This window comes from Canis aureus, chromosome 38 (genome assembly GCF_053574225.1).
Source record: "Canis aureus isolate CA01 chromosome 38, VMU_Caureus_v.1.0, whole genome shotgun sequence".
Lineage (NCBI taxonomy): Eukaryota > Metazoa > Chordata > Mammalia > Carnivora > Canidae > Canis > Canis aureus.
In genome coordinates this window covers 18330542-18346051 of record NC_135648.1, presented here as the reverse complement: position 1 = coordinate 18346051, position 15510 = coordinate 18330542, and the positions used below count along the sequence as shown (strand labels likewise).

Sequence of the window (15510 nt, the reverse complement as noted above, 5' to 3'; positions counted from 1 at the left end):
TGAAAATCTGATAAGTAAAACAGAATTGGGAGCTTGTTACTCGCCTTCTATAAGGCTATTATCTTCATGTCCAGTGTTGGAACTTGAACTCCACGGGGCAGGCAGTTAAAAGGGAAGCTGAATATAAAATGGGGAAAAACCAAATTAAAACCCACAAGGACAGATTGGAGCCTTGTCAGGCTTTCACCACATCCAACCTCAAATTGGGCATTCTGCTGGAGACAAACACCCTTCATGAGGGAGTGAAACACATACCTGATTCAGGGGTTGGAGTTGCTGAAGGAGGAAGCCAGAGGTGCTGTGTTGACAGTTTCTGGATGCAGCCCCACAGCAATGAGATAAACCAACACCAGGCAACAATGTACATGAGCTACAAAAGCACCCACCCCATTCTTAAGCATAAAAACAAAACGGCTGCTGGTTCGTTTCCACCTTCCCTAAATACAAATGCACCAGAAGGCAACCTAGGTAAGGTGGTTCAGTTGGAACAAATAGGATCGTTGCAAGACTACCATCCCCCACCCTCTACAGTTAATTTCAATTCTAGCATGCCCTGACAACCAGCTGCTATCTTTCCAGCTCATTCCCTCTTTGACTCTTCTCACAGTTCTTTGCTCCCTCTCCTAAGGGTCCAGCAGTTCATCGATCCTCAAGGAAGCTCACAGTCAGCTTCCCCTATGCCAATTTATTATTGGAATCACTCCCTTGCATACACTCATATCTCACTTTCCTCTCTCTCTTTTCATGATGCTCACCTGCTAAAATACCCACACACACCTCCACCATTCAGTCCAATTCTCTACTTACTCATTGCCCGCACCTGCACAGCTGGACTATTACTGCAAAACACATGTAACCATTCTGATAGACCTCACTTTAAACTGTTTTGAGTGCATTCACCTCAAATGAATTCCTAGTAGTCTCCAGTGGCCCTACTATATTTCCCTACAACACAGAGATATACCATCTCATGCCTTCTCCATTTCATACTTCTCAAACTTTAAACACATCCTCCCCCTTTCACACTCAGCTTATTACCTTGCTCTTCCTTGTATATGTTACCTGCTGCTTCATAATAAAACATACAAAAACCATGATCCAACTCAGTATTCTATGACTTGGTAATTTGGACTGAGCTTGCCTGTTCTAAGCTGGGTTCACTCACTGGTGTGAACCTCAACTGAGGCAGCTGGGATGTCAAGGGCAGCTGGTGCTCCCTCTCCACATGGATTTTCATTCTGCATCTTAGTTCCTAGAACAAGAATGGAAGCTTCAAGATTTCCCAAGGCCTAGGGTTAGAACTGGAACATCACCTCTGCTGCATTCTTTAGGACAGAGCAAATCACAGGTCCAATTGAAAGTGTTGTGGAAGCAGACTTGACCTGTTGGTGACAGGGCAATTTGTGGCTGTGGTTAGAAGCCACCACACTGTTTTATTACTTGTAAAAAGGCCAATGGATCACAAATAAGAACAGAAAGTAAAAGAAACACCACATCCATATTTTTTTTTACTTAACTTATCAATATTCTCATATAAATACAAATTATCAAAATGTATTGAATACTTGTGCTATTGGTTTTTTACTTTAAATATTGATTGAATTATACATTAAATGTTCTCTGACAGGGATCAAGTCAAATATAAATGGAACACAGCCATGTTCACCCACTTATGAAATCTATGGCTGTGTTCACACTACAACAGAGGAGTTGAATAGTTGCAACAGAGATAGTATGACCCATAAAGCCTAAAATATTTATCTGGCCTTTTACAAAATAAGTTTGCCAATTCCTGCTCCATGGCATCATTTTTCCATCTCTGAGGTAAGCCTATTGATTGTAGAATTCTAGCAGACATCATGTCCATTATTCAAATCCCAGTGGTTTATGCGAAAGAACTACCTCAACAGTGCCACACTTTATAGACTCAACCGTTGTGTTCCAAGAAATTTCTGTGGTAGGCTTTTCAGATGCTCCCACATAAAATGAAATATTTATTCTGTATAACAATACAAAGATCTCAAAGAACACTTAGTACAGCCACCTCTTCAAATACCACTAAACCTAAGTAATGCATAAGACCATCTATCTTTTAGTTTATCAAACCATTAATCAAATATAAAAGAGTAACACTTAGATATGGTTCTTTAGCATTACTGTACTTTAGAATCATCTGGGGAAGTTACTAACAGGCTGATTCTCAAGCCCCATCTCTCAGAGACTATAATCCATTAAGTTTGACAGCCTGGGAACCTGCATTTTGAACAAGCACTACACTGATTTTGACACTGGTGGTCTAGACACTTCACTGTGAGAAGCTCTCAACTAAATAGGGTGAGGAACCAAAAATAAATGAGGCTTAATTACCCATTGTTTTTACTGCTTTATTTTCTATAAAAAAAAAAAAATCTATATCCCATAGGTTACCAGGTAATTAATTAGTAACAGATCACTTCCTTAGAAGTTTTACCAGAGTTCAATAGAACTTATTGTTAGGTACTTCGGATACTATTCCAAAGTTACTTTGCTCAACCTCTTATATGGTCTTCCTGATAATATCGATTATATTTTACCAGCATTTTTAAATCATCAAAAATGAAAACCATAATATAAAATAAATAGTCAAAACCATTGGACCTTTTTGAGCATTTTGGAAGGTACCTCTATTACCCCTGTCTCTCCTTAGAACCCTACTCCAAAACGAGTTGCTGAGGTTTTTCTTAGAAACAAAACAAAACCATGTAATGGAAAGAGAATTGAAATTAAAAGACCTAGATGTGACTCATCTGTGTATGCAGTCTCAAAACAAATTTCTTACTTGTAACAGGAGGGGATCGTGCTAACTACTTTTTGCTATACCTCACATACTTGACAATGTGTGATTTTCTACTCTTTATATTTACATCAGGACTTTATAGATCAATTTAAAGTGTTCACATCGATCCTTATTTGGGGCATACAAGTGGATTAAGAAAGTTCTCCCATTGCCACAGATACTGTACTATCTTTAGTAATATCTAAATAAAAAAAATAAGAAACCATACTTCAAATTGACACCCGTTGGAAGAAATAGTATTCTTTCTTTCCTTTTAAATTCATGAATACATGGAAAGTTACATTTCATTACAATTTCAATTTTACATGACTGTATCACTGGAATGTTGCTAGTGAAATGTAATGATGGTTTAGGCCATCGGTTCACCTATGAATAACTGAGATGTCTTAGCTGGATGAATTCTCATTCCATGTTGACTGTTTTGCTACTACCATAAATAATGTTCAGGCAGAGCTATGTGAGGGAAAATGAAGAATTTTTTGCAGTCCTTTTGATAGCATAGATATGGAAATGCCCAAAATTGTTCTCCTTTTTTATTATTTTGCATTTATATAGCACCTTCAATGTAACTTAAAACCCGTAAAAATTGGAGGCAATGAATTGATGCCTGAGAGAACCTTAATGGAACAGGATCCAGAATGGAGCATAGAAGAAAAACAATGCTCCTGTGATTATGACTTTATAAACAAATCCAATTGCTTTTTGTAGTGTTTTTTTCCTCTATTTGTATACCATATGCACATATGCAACAATAAGCCAAGTAGTTTCTAGCAAAGGCATCAGATAGCCTACATGTCAAAGAGACAAAGGCTCTTGAAAATGACAACGAATATCATTCACTTAGAAGCCACAGCTCTCCGAGCAGTGTGTCCCTGAGCAAATAGAATAACAGCAACAGAAGTAGCAGCTTCTGTTTATATACTGTCTTTTAGGTAGTAGGCACTACCCTAAGTATTTTACACACATTTCATCTAATTTTCACGAAACACAAAATCTGATGAGGAAAGTATCATATCCCAGTTTTAATGATGAGAAAATTGTGTTGGAAGTTAAAACTTTAGGTCGCAGTTATGTTGCCAGAAAGATGCAGAGCCTAGGAGCAAACCTATGTTTGACCACAGGTAAGCAATGACTTTGCTCCTCCGAAGGATTCACTCTTCATCTTTCCCACTCTCCAACCCAATATCATACCCTCTCCAGAGGCTCAGTGCCTTATTCCTGAACTATTTCTATTAAGAGCCCATCAAACTCCTTAGCACATAGTAGGTTCTTAACAAATGGTTGTTCTTTTCCTTTTCACTTCACTATGAATAATTACTCTTCTGTCTGGCTTGGCTCTCTGCTATCTAAAGTGGAAGCCACATGGCTTATAAACATACACCCAGTAAAAAATAAAGAAAACCAATATTAATGTGTGTATCTTGATATGTTTACATTTTAACTTGGGACTCCTGAAAACACAGTACTCACTCTAAAGGATCCATTTCAGGCTCTGTGATAGGCTAGTGGTAGAGATGTTTGAGGGTAAGAAGATTAGAGTGACCAACCGTCCCAGTCTGCCCAGATTGAGGAGCCTCCCAGGACATGGGACTTTCAGTGCCAAAATTAGACTATCCCAGGCAAACCAGGGTCATCCTACCATAAATCCTTTAAAATAACTCCGGTGATACTCCTTTAGGGTTAATCCACTAGTGTAGAAAAACTATACATTGCTTTCTTTACCCAAACACATGTACATAAACATTAACTGAGGAGAAACTTTGAAAACAATGGATGATGATGGTAAGTATGTTAAGCAAAAACAAAAATATATGATCCCAAAACATGATTTTAATATCACTAATCAAATTTCATCTTGAAATACTAACGGGGACCATAAGATCATGGGAATTCTCTGTATAATTCCCATGTATATCTGTATATACCATTATATGGTAGTTTGCATTTTTTTCCTCCCCTTGCTTGGGTTTATTTCTATGTAACTTATTCAAATATTGAAAATTTGTTTAATAGATAAACCTACTCAAAACCGAGGTTACTAGCATCACATGTTTCCACATGCATACTTACTATCTCATGACATAAGAAGGAGCTCATGAGACGAGGGCGGTTATTTATTTACTTTGACCAAAATGTTCAGTGATTTGTATTTCAAGATACACTGTAATATTGAAACATTGTTTATAATTTCAGATATTAGAAACTGGTCAAGATTTTCTCCAAAGATAGTTACCCTTGAGATTTATAATATCTCTGTCCTATGCCTTCTAAAAATTCTGGTGTCATACATTATATATCAATGAAATGGTAAATACAAAGAATTTTTTAGATTAAGGCAATAGGCAGTAACGGTGTAATTTTTGTCTGAACTTTCTTGAAATACTTTCTCAGGAAAACACAATACCTGATGGCATTTAGAGCATAGTTTTTTATAGACTCAAGCTGCTAAGAATAACAAAACACAAGCAATATACTGAGGAGATTTAATGTCCAATTTAAATAATAAAATATCTAGTCCCATTCTAAAGCCTTTGTTATAAAAAGCATCACTACAGTTTCCATAAACACTTTTCGAGTCCGTGAAACTCTCTTTCCCGAGTCTGATGCTAGTTGGGGAAATACCAAGAGAGAGGAAAAAGGAGGAGAAATAAATAATTTAGTATTTATTAATGTGTTTTTTTACACTAAATGATATTGCACCGTTGTTCTCAGCTCATCCTGGATCTGAGCAAAATGAAATGTGAATGGAAGGTGAGGGGAAGGTAAGTAGGGTGAAAAGGGAAGGGAAGAATGAAAAATTTTCCATCACTTCCAGTCATTCAGATTGTGGTACCACCTCTTCCCCACCTCTACCCTCCCATAAAATACTTCAAATATAAATACTGTAAAGGCAGTACTATGTTATCAATACTAACTATAAAGAATGGGCCAAGGAATTAAAGCATAAATTATGAAGTTTCTTATCGCTAATACTTCTCTGTATCATTTTATGAGAAACTAAGTTTCTGTAGCAAACTAAATTTTCATTACTATATACTAAACGTTATTATTTATTAGATTCCCAGTGAGTAATTAGGGTTTGTAATTAAACAGTAAACCATTGAAAATTAAATGTAAGTAATTAAGTCTAAAATTAATGGAGTGGGAGCAAAGGGCAAATGATATCAAGAACTTCTTTTATTTCTGTCAAAGGCACTTCTTTCCTACTTTTGGTCAGTTAGAGATTGAAGCAATACAGAAGAAGGCAAATGAAGTGTGAATTGGAGAATTAGCAATAGCTGACACCTACATACCATTTGCCATGCACTCTGATAAATAACTTTTCATTTATTAATTCAAGTTACTATCTACCTCATTAAAGACTCACCCCATAAGGAAGACAGTATCATTAGCCCCATTTTACAGATAAGAATATTAAGGCAATGAAAGCTTGAGTAACTTAACCGAGGTGATTTGTCTAACAAACAGAACTGAATTTTCAGCACAGATGTCCTAGTTTCAGATTCCGTGTTCTTAATTAACCACACTCGATACACACTCTAAGAAAATGGCTATTCACAGGTATAATACCAAATTAAGATAATTTAAAGGTAACAGATAAATGAGCCATCTAAAGCTACGTGGAACAACATAGATGAATCTCACAGACACAATACTGAGTAAAAGAAACCAAACTAAAGAGTACATAGGTATTATTCCATTCATATTAAACAACAAAAAGCAAGCAAAGCAAATGCTGCGTTGCTAGAAGGTAGGATGGTAGTGTCACCCTTGGGAGTGAGGGGTAGTAACAGGAAGGGTATATGAGGAGGGCTTCTGGTGCTGTTAAGTCTGTTTTTTGTACTGGATGTTTACACCCATTACATGGTAGGATAATTTGTGAAAATGCATCCAGCTAGGTCCTTATGATATGTGCCTTTTTCTATGTGTAATTAAAAAAATTTTTTTAAATTTTTATTTATTTATGATAGTTACAGAGAGAGAGAAAGGCAGAGACACAGGCAGAAGGAGAAGCAGGCTCCATGCACCGGGAGCCCGATGTGGGATTCGATCCCAGGTCTCCAGGATCGCGCCCTGGGCCAAAGGCAGGCGCCAAACCGCTGCGCCACCCAGGGATCCCCCTCTATATGTAATTATATTCAATAAAAGGTTTGAAAGAAGGAGAATGGGAACTTTTAAAGTCAGCTTAACTAAAGCCATGAAAAGCCCTCTCCTTGCTTCTATTAACTCTCTGGCTGTCCCATTCAAACAAAGGGAATCCTGAAGTATCATATCCCCATTATACCCTGACACTTTTCTTTCTCTTTTTTCTCTTTAATTCTCTCTTACAAAAAAAACTAAAAGGAGGAAAAGCTATTTGTAGTTTCCTCCACTAAATAATAATTTGAATGTCCTGCTTCAATTTATTTGGGGAAAAGGGTTACAAATAAGAATGACAGGATTTCTGACCCATCAATAATTTAAAATGTTGTCAGGGACTAAACAGCTTTTCTCCAAACATCAAGACTGATGGGAAATTTGCCTCAGCATCATGACAAGACTCTGCCCTCGCTAATGCTGTTCCATCCAGTACCAGAAAGGGAAAAGAGGGAGGTGGTGTTGGAGATAGGGCTTTTGTCAGAATTAGGAAGAAAAAGAGAAACCCTGAATCCACATTCTAAAAGGTAAAAAAAAAAAAAAGTAAAAACTATGATATCTGATTTTCATGGCTTGAAAACCCTCAGAACATTGGTTTCAAACGGGATATATATTTCTCCAAACTGCCATATAAGCCTTTTGAGCCTGAGACACCTAATAATGAGAAAAATAAGGAAGAAAACACACCATCTTCTCAGAAATTGTTTCTAATGGAAACCTAGTTTTGACAACCCCACCACCTGCTTTATATCATTAAACTGAAGGAGACTATGAATAGGAAGGGGGTGGAGGAGAGACATTGCTAATAAAATATTTAAGAACATCAGGAAGAGCCATGTCAGGCTTTTAGTTTACCCAGAAAAAGCATCTTCCTAAAGTATCAGTCAACCAAGATTTACTGTATTAATAAAATCACCTTCAGATTATAAAGGTAGAAAAAATGCACAAAATGCAGACAGATAACCTATTTTTAAAGTCTGGAATAAAAGGACAAAATGCCCTAGAAGAAAGGCAATGTCAAGTATCTTGCTCTTAGTGGCTGCAGTATTTACTTTGACCTCCTCATTAGCAGGTGATTGGTACTGAATACCAAATTTTTGAAAATCATCTAGGAGCTGTGTTCTAATGGAGCAGGAATATCCACATAATGTTAAAGATTTAGTATCTCTTGAAACAAACAAACAAACAAAGAAGCAGGGATGGCTACATAGTTCAATTCAAAACTACTACCTCCTCCACAATTATTTTTGCTATAGATGAACGATTGATTGCATACGATGGAATTTACCATCTTTCAAATGTGCATTTTCCTCTTGAACACGGAAATAATGATGGTCCCAGAGAGCCATGCAGATTGCCCAATCTATCAGCATTTTTCTCTATGTTTGACTTTCATTCCTCTGCATTTGATTGCTTCTGAAATAATGGTAGCAGAATTGAAAATACTTTCTATTCCCCAGGTGATTTTCATTTGTGATAGATAAGCAAATGCAATTTTCCCTATTACAGTAACCAGGGAAAGACACCCCCAGACATTAGCAAGCTCAATAAATACAGGGGTGGGGAACCCCCTGGGTACACTAGCCCACTCAAATGAGAGGGAAATAGGGACTGCGAGCAGCTAAACAAGCAAAGTCGGTGTTCATCCGCACATTCTTGGTGACTGGACATTCCATCTAAGCATTCAGATTATATGACTTTCTCATTCTGGGGCCTATTTTCTGCACAGGAAAAATGAGACTAAGCAGAAATCCTGTGCTATGACTTTGTACTAATTTAAAATGATATGAAAAGCTTGAATTATCTATCATTGCAGTACCTGAGTTGTTTTCTCTGACTTTATCTTCCTTACAATGAAACTTCCCTCTACCCTGTCCTTCCCCTCACCCACACACCAAACCAGTCAGTTTTGAACAATGGGAAATTGTTTTCTTTATGGCATTTACTATTTATCACTCACTGCGGAGGGGTCTGCGGAGGAAGATTCTTAAGGGTTTTGCAAGAAAATGTGAGCTGTCAGCCTCACTGATCTGCATAAAATTCCTCCTCAGTCTCAACTATTTTGCTTTTGTTTCGGGTTATTTTAAATGGGGAAGTAACATAAAGAGAAAATGTTTTAAAAGCCCAACCTTAGGCTTCTTTCACTCCATATTTTGTTACTTTTTTTTTTTTTTTGGCAAGAAAAACTTAATTATGTAAAGTAGTGACAGCTCACCCAGATCTTTCACTGATCCACAGCACAGATAAGCAATTTTGAGGAAGTTAAATATTCAGTGAAGATACTGCTAATCACTACCCCAGGAACAGCCCAACAGAAAGATTATTCTTTGCATTGTGGATGTGCTTGTCATTTGCAGAGCTTTGCAAATACTCCAAAAAAGAGAGGCTTGGGGGAAAAATAACTCTCAAAGGTGAAAATGCAAAATTTACAGTCTTTCGTAAATTATTTCATGATAGGTGTTATAATGTTCATAGAAATTAAGGGACAGTCTATTCTTAAAATTTCAGAAGGAAATGGACAATCTTGCATGAGACAAAATCTCTCCAAATCAAACCATTTTGCTAAAAAATACCTGAGTATATGCACCATTCTTTAGAAATAATCATTAATACATTCTAAGCAGACTTCCAACTAAAGCTAGAAAAGTTTTTCCCAATTTTTGATCCAACATTTGGCAAACATAGTCTCAGGGTGATACCTACATGCACAATACCTTACTTCATCACATAATACCTGGACCATAAATTATTATTAGAAAAACTTCCTAACCTTGAAATTCAATCTGTTCTGTTTGGGTAATTTTGTAGTTTTTAGAAGATGCATCCACACCTAAACTTAAAATAAAATTTAAAAGCCCAATGAAAGTATAATGGAAAGCATAATAATGCAAATAATATATGAATGAATAAATAAGAAGACCCTGAAAATTTAAGCAATACCACTATAAATGTCATCATTTTCTATGTCCTTTGGTATGTCTAAGAACAATTAATCATATATTTGCAGCATTCACGTTAGGCCTTTCCTACACACATGTCTGATACCGTTAATCTCATGAAATTTCATAGGTTGAGCCTTTACCACATTTTCAGGGGCTAAGGTTTCAGTGATGAATTCCAGCTCAGAGATCCTGCTTCCATGTGTTCGTTGCTTTCGTGCCTTGCTCATATACCCTAGGCATCCTCTTGTCTCTGCTCCAAACTGAGCCAGACACAGAACTCACTTTCTCTTCACTGATTTTCACCAACAAAACCACAATTTTACCGAAAGTTCAGGAAGACAGAGAAGCTTTATGTCCAGAAACACAAACAACTGACAAATGAACAGTAGCTATCACTGCCTAAAAGATGCTTTGGTAAACTGCTGCCCTTTTTAACTTAGTTCCCTCTCTCCTCTGTGGGTGTTGGCTTCTTCCAAGCTCCCAGGTATTTCTCTTTCAGAGCAGTTTTACTTTCCTTTTTCTTCTTTCAGACCTTGGACCGCCACCCCCAAGTAAACTGTCAAGATATTTTCCTTTCAAAAGATGGTTCTTATCCAAAGGGGAAAGGAGATATCCACTTTTAAGATAATTGTGTCACCCCATATTCATCTCAATTGATTTCAACAGTGCCTTGTTTTACACAGGACCGGTATTAGCATATTCCCATTTTACCAACAGGAAAATAAGGTTCAGAGAGATGAAGTTACTTGCAAGGGTCACGCAGCTGAACAGAGGCAATGCCAGAACTCGGAGCCCTCACTTCCTTACAAGTCAGGTTTCCTGCTCCTCCATTGATTACCCTTCTCTCCATCAATTACCCTTCTCTCCTCTCTCTCAAGTAAAGATTAGAAATCCTCAAGAAATATAGTCCATATGTTATGTGTTAAGAACACACACCAGCTGAGTGGTCTCCAAAGCATTGTCCCTGAATCAACAGCATCAGCATCTCCTGAGAATTTATTAGAAATGCACATTTTTGGGCCCATTCCAGACCAACTGAACCAGAAACTCTGAGACATCAACCAGTCTTGGGTTTAATACTTCTTTCAGGTGCTTCTGATGCCTTCTAAAGGCAAAGCTTGAAACAAAAAAAAGCTTGAAACAAAGCTACCAGTTGGTCAAGAATACCCAATTTGTATAAAGTAACTTGAGGCTTGACATTCATCCATTACAGATGCTAGCATTAACCTGATTTATGTATGAAAGTGTTATTTGAAGTGGGCATAATTTCTAGGATTCTAAGAGAGAAATTAAGATGTGTAGAAGGTAAAGCTAACCACAGTAGCCCTATCTGCCTAAAGAGATAACTCAGTGAAAATTTTCTTAAGTTCTAAAATACACACAAAGTTGTCATATGGGTTCTGACTTGCTATCAGCAGGGAGGGGGGCGGACTGTGAGAGAGGGCAAGTAACAAGAAGAGGTATTTATGTGCCATAAAAAGGAAGGCTAGAGATCATAATAACAATAGCCATATGCCGTTTCTCATTTGGATCACATAAATTCTATATATTCCTATCCCCCTAGGATTGAAATGAATTTGTGAGAATAAAACTCATTTAAAGTAAAAAAAATTAGTATTGGGAGCATTATGAACACTAAAAAGTTATCAGATCAACTATCATTTTGCAGGGATTTCATTAACTGCACAGTATTCTTAGTGGCCGAACCAAGTCAAAAACCAAACTCGCCAACTTCAAGTCAGGGATTCTTTTCTACCAACTAACATTTTTTAACTTATTTTTAAACTTCAAGGCACTTTCCTATAAATATCATTTCCCTCTCTTATATTTTACACCCAGAACTTACTACAGAGGTTAAGCACACTGAACTTGGCTCTACTGTCAATATTTTTTAAATTCTGACAGCTTTATTGACTAGATTTCTACAATAATAGGGGATGCATTTGTCCATGAGAAGCTACAGGTAGAGAAAATAATCCCCAAACTCTCTTTTTTCATGAAAGAGTGTGCAAAACCTAGACAGGACTGAGAAATGGAAAGGCTCCTGGGCCTAATGGAATGCTTACTGAGATCTATTGATTCTGATGCAGCACATTGATTGGCCATCTAACTCCACACTCTATAATGTCTAGCCAAAAGAAAAAGTATGGCAACAGATAAAAGATGTCAGCAATGTCGCCAGCTGTGATCACAAGTTTCCAAAAGGGATTGTGACAGTTAGTGAAGCATCTCTCTAATGTTAGTTCCCAGGAATACACTGTCAAGTATTCATCTCAGTAGGATCCAGAACGGCATCTCATATATATCTGCTTTAGAGTCATATGCACTTTTAATATCTAGGTCTGCCTGGGTTTTTTTTACACATTCCCTTACTTATTATTATATATTGCCAACTGAAGAGAAGTTAAAGAAATAGGAAGTCCTTTACTATGTTAAGATTCCATTTCATCAATCATCTAGGTTTCCATTGCTCTCAGGGTCTGAGTAGATAAAATTAAACAGATCATCCATTAGAAAAGCAGCATGGCACTCAGACCTGAGACAGATTGCCTGGGTTCAAATTTTCATGTTAGACTTGTCGTTGGGAAGATTATACAATTTATTTGTGTCTCTGTTTCCTCAAATACAGGATGAGGATAATTAATAGCACCTAATTCCTAGGATTAATTGACTTTGCATTTTTAAAGTGATTAGAACTGGCACCTAATAAGGGATATGAGAAGATGTGTTTAAAAACAAAACAAAACAAGCAAACCAAGATAACTAACACCTAGGCAGCTAGGTCAACCTAGAGGCACATCAGACTTCATTACTATTTCAATGCTTCTGGGAAGATAGTATCACAGAGTAAAGTGACTCATTCTGCCACTAGGTAAAAAGGCAAGAATAGGCCATTTGGTTTGTCAAAACTGGTGTTAGAATATTATGAGAAAAGCCTTATATCCTACTAACCCCCTCAAGTAAACTTGTGAAAACCAAAAAATAATTCCTTTTTCGTATGTCTAAAAACAGAAAATGCAAGAACAATCCATCTCCTTTATTAGCAGAGATATTTAACCTCAGGTTAGCTAGTCTATGCCACTCAGCAGGCTCCCCAACCACCAATTATTGTGTATTCAGGGAGTGCAAACCAATTAACCTGAGCAAACATGAATTAAAAGGTAATTCTCCTAAAGGTGAAAAACCACACAATGTTCTCCAAAATGATTACTCCCTATATGAATTGTAATCTTCATTGATTCTCTCACTCCCTTCTCCTTTAGTCAGGGTGGCCAATCAAACGTTGACCAAATACTATTTTTATATAATGCTAAATGTTCCTGACGGATGTGAGAAAGAAACAGAGCTAAATATGGCTATATTAAAATAGCAGTCAAAATGATGTACCACAGGAAGGCAATAAATAAAAAAAACATGATGAGAAATGAAAAAGAGATGAACTAAAACAAAACCACTTACCCAACTAGAAAGGGAAAAAAATAGCTACAATCAGCAACAGCTATGTAATTTGTGGGGCCTATTGCAAATAAAACAGGCAGAGGTCCTTGTTTAAAGCTTATTACAAATTTCAAGATGGCAACAGCAGAGCAGTAAACCAAGCATGAGATGAGGTCTTCTCAGTGTGGGGTCCATGTAACTGCACAGGTCTCATGCCCGTGAAGCCTGCCATGGTTATGAAAGAGTGAGCTTGTAAGTCAAATGAGAATAAAGGCAAGCACATAAATTCACATGACAGTCTAGGAATATTTAAGGGAATGGGGAGGGAAATATTGGAAGACCTGATAAAAGGTGTTAGATTAAGGAAATAGCAGGGAAGAGAGAACAGGAAATAAAGATGAAAGAGTGAACAGATAAGAAGGACCAACGTAAGAAGACAAATCTGAATCAACGTCACCTGCCAAAGGCACAACAGCAATATGGACCAAAAGAAGCAAGTTCATATTTTGGTCTCCATACCAAGCAACCAACAAGTTGGTATTCACTCCAAGGAAAGGACAATTCCAGTTACCCAAGGAGCCTAATTAGAAGCTAGGGGAGGAGGGATTGTGAAAGGGCAATGACTAAGTGCTATGGAAAAATTCTCTCGAAGTCCTTTGAGCAAGAAAACATCTAAACTTGAGTCAGTCTATATTTTAGAATAATGAGGACATCTGACTCGCAAACCATACTATCATAGCTAGCTTTGAAAATAATGAAGAGGCAGGGCACTTAGACAACACTGTTCATTATGAAACCTTGTTTTACATTACACAAAACCAGGAGTTAGATAGCTAGTATATAAATGATATTTAAAATGGATTGCCTGGGGCAGCCTGGGTGGGTGGCTCAGTGGTTTAATGCCACCTTCAGCCCAGGGTGTGGTCCTGGACACCTGGGATGAAGTCCCACGTCAGGCTCCCTGCATGGAATGGAGTCTGCTTCTCCCTCTGCCTATATATGTGCCTCTCTCTCTCTCTCTCTCTCTCTCTTTCACTCTCTGTGTCTCTCTCATGAATAAATAAATTTTAAAAATAAATAAATATAAAATAAAATAGATTGCCAGTCACTACACACAACCAACCAGAACAAAGAATAAATTTGCAAAGCAGAGCTAGTTCATATTTCCATTGTGAACAATAATCAAAATAAGCAACTGCTGGTTGAAATACATGCTTTGATGTTTTAAAAAATTCCAGTGTAAACATGTGTATCAAATGAGTTGAACCATTCAAGTCTATTACCTTGAAAAAAATCATCCTTGCAGCCCAATAAAGCATCTATCGCTCAAAAAATGTTTAGATTCATCGTTACTCGTGAAATTATTTTTAACCTCCAAGAGTTTGGAATTGTTCTTTTTTAATCAAAATCAGGAGAGAAAAAAAATCAGGAGAGAAGGTTGCCAGTTCTGAAGGTAAGATGAAAAAAGAGTTCACAGAATATTTACATGACTATAGAGTGAGTAGATACATTGTCTTACTCTACATGCTCATAATATATAAATCTATGGCATGAGAGAAATTTAAAACTGTAAACTTTAAAGACTAAATAATCCAGCCTACAGTTTCCTATTAAATGGATGAAGAAACTGAGGCCCCAGTAGATTTGCCTGAGGTTCCACGTTTGGCTCATGGAGAGGCATGACTAGAACTTAACTCACATTTTTTCTTATGAGTGGTCTTTCCACTGAGAACCACTGCCAAAACTGTATGACCTTCTAGAAAGTCATTGAGAACCACAGGTATCATCTACAAACATGCTGAATTGTTACCATTTCTGAAAGATAAGTCAGTCAGTCCTGGTTGTCATGGCAATAACTCTTCATACTCACAGCCTAGTGATTGCATATGTAAAATGCAGCCGACCCAGACAGGAATAAGCCTTATTAAAACAACATTCTAAAATTGGCACGGCTTACCTGGTTTGCCCATTCTGAGTTCCAGAATCTTGACTGCAATTGTCATATAAGTTCAATTCAGTCCAGATATCTATATTTAACAGTATCGGAAGATATTCTTTGACCTGGGAATCTAGGGGGAAGAAAAGCAAAAAGTGGTTGAGAATAACTGAACCCAACATTATGAAATTGAAACTTAAAAGGTTTTTGTATATGTGTTA

At 37.1% G+C, this 15510-nt stretch overlaps 1 long non-coding RNA gene across 2 annotated transcripts in view; it reads right to left on the bottom strand.

Moving 5' to 3' along the window:
- LOC144307180 (uncharacterized) overlaps positions 1-15301 on the bottom strand; it is an 87232-nt gene extending 71931 nt beyond the window's left edge. Inside the window, exon 1 of one of the 2 annotated variants that reach the window (XR_013374108.1) lies at positions 15224-15301. This is a non-coding gene — a long non-coding RNA (uncharacterized LOC144307180). Of the gene's footprint in view, positions 1-15163 lie in introns of both variants that reach the window. The other variant, XR_013374109.1, reaches the window with a different exon arrangement.
- Positions 15302-15510: the final 209 nt, after the last annotated feature.